The following is a 10384-nucleotide window of genomic DNA, read 5'->3' as shown; positions in this document are numbered from 1 at the left end:
CCCAGCTCATCATTGAGTCCATCGAGAAACTTCTCCTGCTTTGCGGCATCTGTGGCCACATCAGCTAGGGCATAGAGAGATAATTTGCTGAACTCATCCACGTACTGCCCCACAGTACGGTTCCCCTGGCGTAAGTTGCAGAACTCACGCTTCTTCAGACTCATGGCTCCAGCTGGGACATGAGCGGTGCGGAAAGCCCACTGGAACTGATCCCATGTCATGGTGGCGACCGGGTAAGTGGCGGTGTAGTTCTCCGACCAAGAGGTTGCAGGTCCATCCAGTTGATGTGCGGCAAAACGCACCTTCTCAGCATATGTGCATCCAGCAGTTGCTAGCTCCCTTCCGATCTTGCGGAGCCAATCATCAGCTACAATCGGCTCAGTGCAACTAGAGAACACCGACGGATTCATCCTTAGGAACCGGGTCAGGTTATCGACAGGGGGTGGTGGTGGTGGATTGTTGTTGTTGTTGCCTTGGATTTGGATGAGCATTTGCATTAAGGCATTCTGCTGTTGAATCAGCTGGGTGAGCTCTGGCGGGAAAGTGAAACCGGGGTCACGTCTCAGAGGCATCTGGTGTTTTGGAGTGGATGAGAAATTAGAATAGAAGAAGGGTCTAATGAGAAAATAGCACTACCCAAATGAATGCACAAACATAATCACACCAATCGTTTATTCATTCATCTGAATCAAGGTTCAATCTCAGATTACAAAATCTCACGACTAATCAAAAGTAGCAACCTAACTAATCGACAAAAAATAAAATAAAATAACATGTTGGTCGACTAAATGTCTTCATCAATTATCCTTGTGTCCTCTGGTGCGGCGTCCTCCGGTGCGGCGTCCTCTGATGCGGTGCCTCCTCTTGCGGCTTCCTTCGGTTTAGCTCTCTTCATAATCCTGGTCATTGCTCACGAGGAGTCCATCTCCACTCGAAAAAAGGTCTTCTCCCAGGTCCATCCTCTCCTCTAGTGTGGCACTATATTTATCCCGATCCTCGATTCTATCCATAAAATCCTTGACTTCTTGTTCATGTTCAAGGAAGTCCGCGCGTGCCTTCTCCTCTAGTTCCAGTTCACGGAACAATAACCTCCTGTGTACCTTCGAGCTTCGGCGCGTATGGATTTCCTGGTTCCTGAGGAGACTCTCCAAGTCTTGGACATATGAAATAATGGAGTCATCCTCCACGGTACGGATGATATCTCCATTCCTAGATCTACGAGAAATCATGGCGAGGTATGATGGGTCAAGCTCGGCCCTGTACTCTTCTCAGAGATGTCCAAGTGCATGATAAATCTCCATGTCTCTTCCAAGGATCCAAGTGAAAGCAGTAAACTCAAAATCAATGGGTTCTGAGTGTCCTCCCTGGAATGTGCACCTTAATCCTGTAGCGGGTATCCGTCAGAAGTGCATTGGTAGGCTTCCCAGTGATTGAGGGCAGAGCAATCTTCAGCTTCTTCATGATCTAAACCATCTTCTTGCCGAAAAGCATCGACTCATCCGGCTGGCAAAACTCCGGTAGCAGAACTGGGGTGAACTCGGCGGCCATCTAGAATGTTGAAAATCGGAGGGAAGTCAGATATGAACACGGGAGAATTACGGAATGATAAGGATATAAAATAAAATAGTTTCTTCCTATGGCTTCCCGATCCTAGGGGTTACATCCTACAGTCAACGTGTGCTCTGAATACCATCTCTGTAACGACCTGACCCGAAATCGGTCAAGTCTCTGTGTAGCTGTACCATCCCAAGAATGCTGGCACACACAGTACATTGATGAAAAGATTCAAAGTTCAATCACACCTGAATTTATTACACGATTCTCATATCGAGTCTTTATTACATCATAATAAATTCGGCCGAAGGCCAACTCATGAGAAATAAACTAAATAAAGCTGCGGAAGCGTAGATGATAAGCGAGTTCATCTGACTCCATAGGGCAATCACCGAGCGTAGATCGTAGCCTCACTCCTGGTCGGAAAACTCCTCTGCAACATGAGACATTGCAGCCGTGTAGGTCAGCATTTTGAATATGCCGGCAAGTCATAGAGAGAACAACAAATAATAATGCTAACACTATATGCAATTTGGCTGTGGGGCTCTAAGTTTTATATTTTTGCGAAAAAGCCAGTTTTTCCCTACAACAAAGGACTTGCTTGCAATTACTACAAAATTTTGGTTGTTAATGAGATGGTTCCGCCAACCAATGTCTCATACCCGAAATTATTAATAACCCATCAATTAATTAATTATGTTCAGTGTTGAGATTTCCAAAATACTCCAATTCCAGAGGCTCATTTGTCCGCAACCAGGGACACGGCTAATCGATTAGGTTGTTACTCTGCAGAGTCTTGTGCACTTTACCCGCAAGATTTGTTCCCTCCTTTATGTCCTCGCAATACCTGGTGTTTGAAGACGGGACGAACGAAAAAAGGTCTTCCGTAGAGTTTCTCTGGGCACTGCCGATGCCCATCCATGTCCTACCGTTCTTCTACATCTGCTGGCACCGTCCGTCCGGAGTCATGCCTAAGGTCAACCCATCCAGAGCCCATAAAGGCTTGCGGCTGCACAGGTAAGCTTCTGTTCAAGGGGTATCCATCCGTCTCTTCGTGGCTGGGTGAAGCTTTCCGCAAGATGTCATGGCGCTTCTCCATGCATCCCGGCCATCTGCTGGTTGCTCCAGGGTGCCCATCAACTGTCCTCCACCTAGTAGTGAATTTGAAGTCCATCTTGAGCTTGAAGTCAGGGGGTTTTCATCATCTCCAGTCTCACATATCCCTAATGAATCTCTCAACAAACCCCGTCTACAAGCATAGCAAAATAAACTACATCGTCCCGAGCAATGGTAACAAGGGAATTGGGTTCATCCTACCTCATGATACTACTCAAGAACATAACTTAAAATTCTTCTACTGCATGCATGGTGGGGAGGAATAATTCTAATGCAACAAAATCATAGGTATTGTAAAACATGATCAAATGACTTGCCTGGCTGACGGTCTTCAAAAGCTAGTGACTCGTAATAGCAGGCCTCACACTCCAGGAATTCTATCGAGTCAAACAATAGCACAAATAAGTATTCCACTATATAACATAAGAGCAAGCTAAAGGAAATCACACAAGCACTCAAACCAAAACCAAAGAAAACTCGAGGAAACCAAAATCAAGGTTTTCAACACTTCAAGCAACAACAAAGAAATAGTTTTATCCTACTAAAACTTTTCTTAACAGAACCAAAACAAGGGTTTTGCTATCTAACACAAAGGAAAGCAGCATATAAACTAGGTGCAAAAAGAATCACATCCATAGCTATTATAGAACTCCTATTATGCCTAAAAAAACTAATAAGAAAATAAAGTAAAACTTTTTATTTTTCCGTAAATAAATGTTCACCCTCTGATACTACAGAAACTAATCAAAAATAAAGTATAACAGGGGTAAATTAAAATTCCATACTAACTAGAACAGTAGGAAGCAGTAGCAAGCTAAATAAAACTAGAAAAGCTTGATTTCGACTAAAACTAATTTTAATACAATCTTCAAATATCCCAACAAGTTCTTACTGCTAGGCTAGGTCAAAACTAAGCATTAGCAAAAAGAATCATCTAAAAATATTAATTCTAGCTCAAATTATAGCAGAAATACTAATCTGACTAAACTAATATAAAACAATTTTTTAAAAACTAAAACATGGCCGAACTATTTTATACAGAAACTTCAGGAAATTTGCAAACTAGAGCACAAAGAATCAACTAAAAATTATAAATAACCTAAAAGTTATAGATTTTACAAGAACAGAACTATTCTATTTTAAAAAAATAGAAACTAAAATAACTAAAAAACCTAACACGCTAACTGGCCGAAACGGTGAGCGTTCTAAAACTAAACAGCGCCTAAGCGTTTAATAAACCAAAGCGTCCACGGGCTAACAAAAATAAACCAATCGTCCGATCCAACTAAACCACAACTTAAAATAAACCGATCTAAACCGAAACTAAAACTGATCTATATAAAATAAAACCATACCCTTTGGGATCTAATCTATAGCCTAGGTTTCAGATCAGATAGCGAGGGGAGGTGGCGGCTTACGACGGCGGTGGTCGACGGCGACAGAGGGTGGCGGCGGTCGGCGTCGAGCGGGGCGGGGTCTCCAGCGGTCGACGAAGGTGGCAAAGACGTCGAGCGGATGCGGCGGAGCTAGGGAGGTTGGGGTGGCCTTGGTGGAGCTCGGGAATGACGGAGATGGTCGGGGCGACGGCGACTACTCCCTGGCGAGCTGCAACTCCGGCGAGCGGCAGTCGAGCTATGGGGCGATGGCTTCAGCCGTTCCTGGGTGAAACAAATATGTCAGGTGGGTGCGGATCGACGAGTGGGTTCGGCTGGCAGAACTTGGAGGCGGGATAAAGCTCACCGGTGATGGTGGAGGTGATGAACTGCTACGACCGAGGCTAGATGCGCTCGGCGAGGGCGCGAGCTGTGGTGGGAGTTGGGATAGGATTTTTGGGGGATTCTGAAGAGGAAGGGCGTAGGTATTTATATGACATCAACTTGCGCGAGGGGAAGGCTTCGGAGCGTGATCCCGGGACGATCGCGGCGACGGGCGTGCTCCGGTTGTGCTCCGGCTTGGCAAGGCGTGGAGGAGGGGAAAGAACAGGAGCGGGTCCCACTGTAAGTGAGAGAGAGAGGGAGAGAAGCGAGCGGGCGACCAAAGCAGAGGCGGCTCGGGCATGCAACGTGCTGCGCTCGGCTGGCAGCTCGGCGCTGGCTGGGCTGCGGCCTCGCTGGCTGGGCCGTCGGCCTGGCCAGTTCGGGGGGCTTTTCCCTTTTTTTTGTTTTAAGGCAGAGAGGAAAAACTAGAAATAAGAGAAATCTATAATATTTTTCATAATACATATATGTATATATATCAATAAAATAAGAAGAATCAAACCTACAACGTGGACATTTTTCCAGAGGCAAAACAGAAAAAAACAGTTTCTGCAAACTCCAAATAAATTTAAATTTGAATTAAGACTTTTTGGCAATATTTTCTTCTGACATTTTTTTCTTTGGATTGTCATGTTTACTCCTCATACTTTTACTCAAGTATTTGTCAGGTATTTTTGAAATAAATTTCAAATGCCAATCAAGTCCAAATTCAAGAAAAAAAACTCAACTGCCTCTGAAATTTCAAATGCCACTCAGTTGCAAACAACATGCATAGATGCTTAGCTAATAATTTTAAAACATTCCAAATTGCAAATTTGTTATGTTACACAAGTTGTATGCAACAAGGCCCATCTCGTCGCCCAAGGCTACACTCAAGTCAAAGGTATGGACTATGGTGAGAGATATGGCCCCGTTGCTAGACTTGAGTCCATACACATCTTACTTGCTTATGCCAATCACCATGATATCACTCTATATCAAAAGGACATTAAAAGAGCTTTCCTAAATGGTGAAATTCAGGAGGAAGTTTATGTTAAACAACCTCCTGGCTTTGTTAATCCCAAGAAACCGAATAATATTTACAAACTTCACAAAGCTCTCTATAGTCTTAAACAAGCTCCTAGAGCGTGGTATAAATGCTTGACTAAGTTCCTCATTGAAAAAAGCTTTGAGATTGGAAAAATCGATTCTACACTTTTTACTAAAAGGGTTAATGGTGAATTATTTGTGTGCCAAATTTATGTGGATGGTATCATATTTTGATCAACTAACCCTCATTTTAGTGAAAAGTTTCGAAGGCTTATGTCAGAGAAGTTTGAGATGTATATGATGAGTGAACTCAAGTTCTTTCTTGGTTTGCAAATCAAGCAAACTAAGGAGGGTGCCTTTGTTTCCCAAACAAAGTATACCAAGGACTTATTCAGGATGTTCAACATGAAAGAAAGCAAAGGTATGAAAACACCCATGCCTACTAGTGGACATCTTGACTTGACAAAGGATGGTGAACCGGTTGACCAAAAGGTTTACCACTCTATGCTTGGATCATTGTTATATCTATGTGCCTCCCATCCCGATATTATGCTAAATGTGTGCATGTGTGCACGATATCAAGCGGCCCCTAAGGAATGTCATCTTAAGACTATGAAAAGGATAGTGAGATACCTAATTCATACACCAAACTTTGCATATGGTATCCAAAGAGGTCTTCTTTTGATCTTGTTGGCTACTCCGACTGGGACTATGTCGATTACAAGGTTGATAGGAAGTCCACTTCGGGTACTTGTCAATTTCTTGGTAGGTCTCTTATGTCTTGGTCCTTCAAGAAACAAAACTCGGTATCCTTATCCACCGACGAAGCGGAATACGTTGCTGCCGATTCATGTTGTGCTCAATTAATTTGGATGACCAAAATCTTAAGGATTATGGGATATATGTGAAGCATGGTCCATTGCTTTATGATAATGAGAGTGCCATTAAGATCGCTCACAATCTTGTGCAACATTCTCAGACTAAGCATATTGGAGTTCGTCATCATTTATTTTGAGATCATGTTGCTAAAGGAGACATCGATCTTAAACATGTTCGTATCGATAAGCAATTGGCGGATATATTGACCAAACCGCTTGATGAGAAAGTATTTTGCCATTTGAGAGGTGAATTCAACATCATTGATGCCTCAAACCTGGAGTAAAAACTCCATCTGGATGCATGCAAGGCATGGGCCTTTGACTAATCCTTGATAATTCTCTTATGATGATGATCATATGTCTTGGATCTATACTTGTACCCTTGCATGTTATCTAACCCTTGTAGGTACTTGGATGAGCCCAAATATATGAGATTGCAACTCACTCATGCCTTGAGCAATCTCTACATCGCCAAGTCTCTACAATATGGTGGTTGAAGACAAGGAAGCATGAATAGGGATGGCAATGGGTCGGGTTTGGGGCGGGTGGAGCTGGTCCAAATCCAACCCATGACCCATCTTCCTACCCTCTACCCATCCACCAAATTATCCATGGGCACAACTTGTGCCCATGCCCAAACCCGCTGGATACCCACATACCCATGGTGCTCCATGGGCATAGAAAAGTCAGCATGAAGCCTTCCCAAATATCAAATCAACTCATCATCATTCACTCACAAATGACAACATAATCTACATGCATAAGTAGGTAACAAGTAATACGATGAGTCCTTAAGTGTGACATACCAGAGGTTGATTATGTAGCATATAGCTCATGGCACAATTTGCATATTTCCTACCATTTCCCATCGATTCGCTCTTTCTACTGTCACTGGCAGATCAGGTCCGACCCTTTAAGAGGTTTTGGGCCTAATTATGGCCCATATCAGATTCGGCCCGTCAACTGGACACTATGCTTTTGGGCCCACTTGCTAAAGGCCCACTTAGTAATTCGGCCCGATATTAGTTTTGGCCTGTTAAGGGCCCGTTTAACATTTCGACCCTATATTAATTTTAGCCTGTTAAAAGCCCGTCATATAGTTGGGCCTAACTACGGCCCGGTTTGCATCCGGCCTGCTCGTAGCCGATATCTCATTGGGCCAAACAAGGACCGAGACAATTTTTCAGCCTGTTAAAAGCCCGTGATTTGATTCGCACAATCCTGGGTCGGGGTTCATTTCAGGCTGCTGCCATCCCGTGAGCTGATCGGCACGTTTCAGGCCCAACCTACATCGTGACTGCATGACGGCCCGATTATGTACCGTAATTTTACGGTTTGGCCGGTTTACTGCGAAGACAGGATATATATATATACAGTAAATTAACTGAAGCATCGTGAATAAGAAAAAACCTATAGTATACAATAAAGAAATTACGGCATATTACATACACTGGACATCAAAGTTCGCCACTATGATAATAAAGCACAAGCAAAAAATAGATTACATACACTGGGCATCAAAGATCGCCACCAGTGCAAATAAACACGCCGACAAAATAATATACAAAACCTATAGCACTTCAATAGAGTTCAAGAAAGGTTAGCCCTGCTGGGGAGCTGCAGCGCAAGTAGCTGAGCAAGATGATGAGACTGCGCTTGTTCAACACTTATATCTTCCTCACTCTGAAAGACAAACAAGTAGACAGATGACAGGTTTTGCACATAAAAGTATCAGTGCTGACAATTCATCACATTTCTTACTGACGAATAAAGTGACACAGTTTAAATTTGCATTAACACAATATGGTATTGTTCAGGTCAAGACATGGCAGGAAATGACATTGTGAAGGAGTTGGCAGCTTCACGACACCACTGGATTACAGATCAAGAACTCATAAGTATCAATGGTTAGTGTGCTGTCAATTTATACCATTTCAGATTGGCAAATAAAGAGACGGTTTAAATAGTAGTAGAATGATATGACATTGTTCATAGTTAAGACATTGCAGAATATGACATTGTGTTGTAGTGGGTAGGTTCACCACACCACTGAATTACAGATGAAGAACAGAAGCATACATGCAGTGCAAAAGAAGATCACTTGCTCTGTATAGTTTAATTTACATGGTATGAAGAAGGAACTTGGTTGTACAACTGAAAACATACATTGAGAAAGGACGAACTTTTGTTTATGAACTACATATAATAAACTTTAAACAAGCAATTTGATGCAAACACCAAAAATAAACAGCTGTTGCAGTCATGCCTAACCAAATATATACAACAAAGTTTGAAGGCTTGAGATGGACAAACTTACATTATTGGTGAAGATAGGCTCTATAAAGGCCTTGTCCATGCTGATGGGGGGGGGGGGCAATTCAAGAAGTTTACCATAGAATCTTCTTCAAAAGCATTGCCTTTATTCTACATTTTTCTAAGAGTAAATATATATGCGATAATATACGAAAAAATGGAGAATATTTAAGATAAGATGAAGAGTGATGCTACATAGCCAAGTAGCTATAAATGTAAGTGCAGTGATACATGCAAAAGGTACAGCCAAGAGCAATGCACAGCTAAACTTCTTCAGTACCAACCTTATGGTAAGAGTAAATATAGACCTGATGTGTAGAAAATGGAGGGCAAAGGAAAATAAGCTGCAGAGTGATGGTACATGAACAACTACCTGTCATTATAAGTACACTGATAAAGGACAGCATGTACTTACAAGAACAATGTAGAGCTAAAAAAACATTGGCATTGGATATATTCTACACTAATGTAACCATTCATACAGATCAGATAATTTGGAGCGAACAATTGATAAGCAAGCTATCATGCATACTGCTGTCACATAATGAACCGGGTATGTATGTAAGTATAGTGATACAGGACAACAGGTACTAACAAGAGCAAAGAAGCGGGCATCATATTTGCGATATCCTGTCGTTCTTGTCAAACTGGAATTCTTCTTCGACCAGATTTCCTGCAAAAAAGATCCGTAAGGCACATGCGGAAAAGTAGAAGTTCAAATTGTCATATGATTTTATAGACAGTACCTCATCCTAGGAATGAGACCAGTGCATAACAAGGTTTTTCCATTCAATGTCTTCTAAATTTAGCATAGGAGACTTCACCAGAAATTCATTTATAGACTTGCCATCAAAGTGTGATTTCCTCAGGTAACACCGATACTGCTGCAATGCTTCCTTGAAAAGCACAAGCAAGCTTTGCTCATCATGACTATCCAGATTGACCCTCGCCTAGTTACAACAATGTAATGTAAATCATTGATGTGTTTAATCAGCAGAAAACAGGAAAATAATAACCATGAATAATAGCAATTACACGTAAGTTGGACAGGAAGATGTGAAAATGGTGTTTGTCTTCACAATAATCTTCCCATGATGGGAATATATGCATGTAGTCCCTAACAACATTGAAATCATTGTCTTTTAAACTGGGAATAAATGGAATGGGGTTCCAATCTGCAGGAATTGGTCGTCTCTGCAGTTGGGATAGGTCTTCAGCCAGTGGACTTGCTGTACTTTTTGCTGGAGTGGGACTTTTTTGTGGTACAGCTGGTGCTATGGCAAATGAAATCGGTATACCTTTTGCTGGAGTGCAGGTCCTGTGTGGTGGGGCTAGTGGTGTGGCCAGTGAAGTATGGGTACAGTCTGTTGGAGTCAGTCATATACCTTTTGATGTCTGATGCACAAGAACAGCATTTGAGTGGAAAAACATGGTATGATGACACATGGAATATCTATTGATAATGGATGGGCATGGCATCTCGACATATATGATGAGTAAACTAAGCATATGGCAGTGCAACAAAGTAGAAGAAATGCAAGACAACATATGTAGGATACGCGCAATCAATAAAACCTTGCCATATTAGAACAGGCACCTTTGACTCCTCGAGGTTAGAATAGTCATTAGGATGATATTCTGAACAAGAATCAACAGGTGGGAGCGTACGAGTTTCATTGCTTCCAGAATGGCACTCAATGACTTGCTGCCAATTTTGTAAGTCATTGCAGTGTTCCA

General features: G+C 42.2%; 1 pseudogene; it reads right to left on the bottom strand.

The window, feature by feature from the left end:
- Positions 1 to 881: 881 nt before the first annotated feature.
- Positions 882 to 1491, bottom strand: LOC147970799 (uncharacterized; annotated as a pseudogene).
- Positions 1492 to 10384: the final 8893 nt, after the last annotated feature.

The sequence above is a fragment of the Triticum urartu genome, chromosome 5A, assembly GCF_056163025.1.
Source record: "Triticum urartu cultivar PI428250 chromosome 5A, HENAU_Tu73, whole genome shotgun sequence".
Taxonomy (NCBI): Eukaryota; Viridiplantae; Streptophyta; class Magnoliopsida; order Poales; family Poaceae; genus Triticum; species Triticum urartu.
Note: the sequence above shows the minus strand (reverse complement) of the source record. Positions and strands in the feature narration are given on the sequence as shown.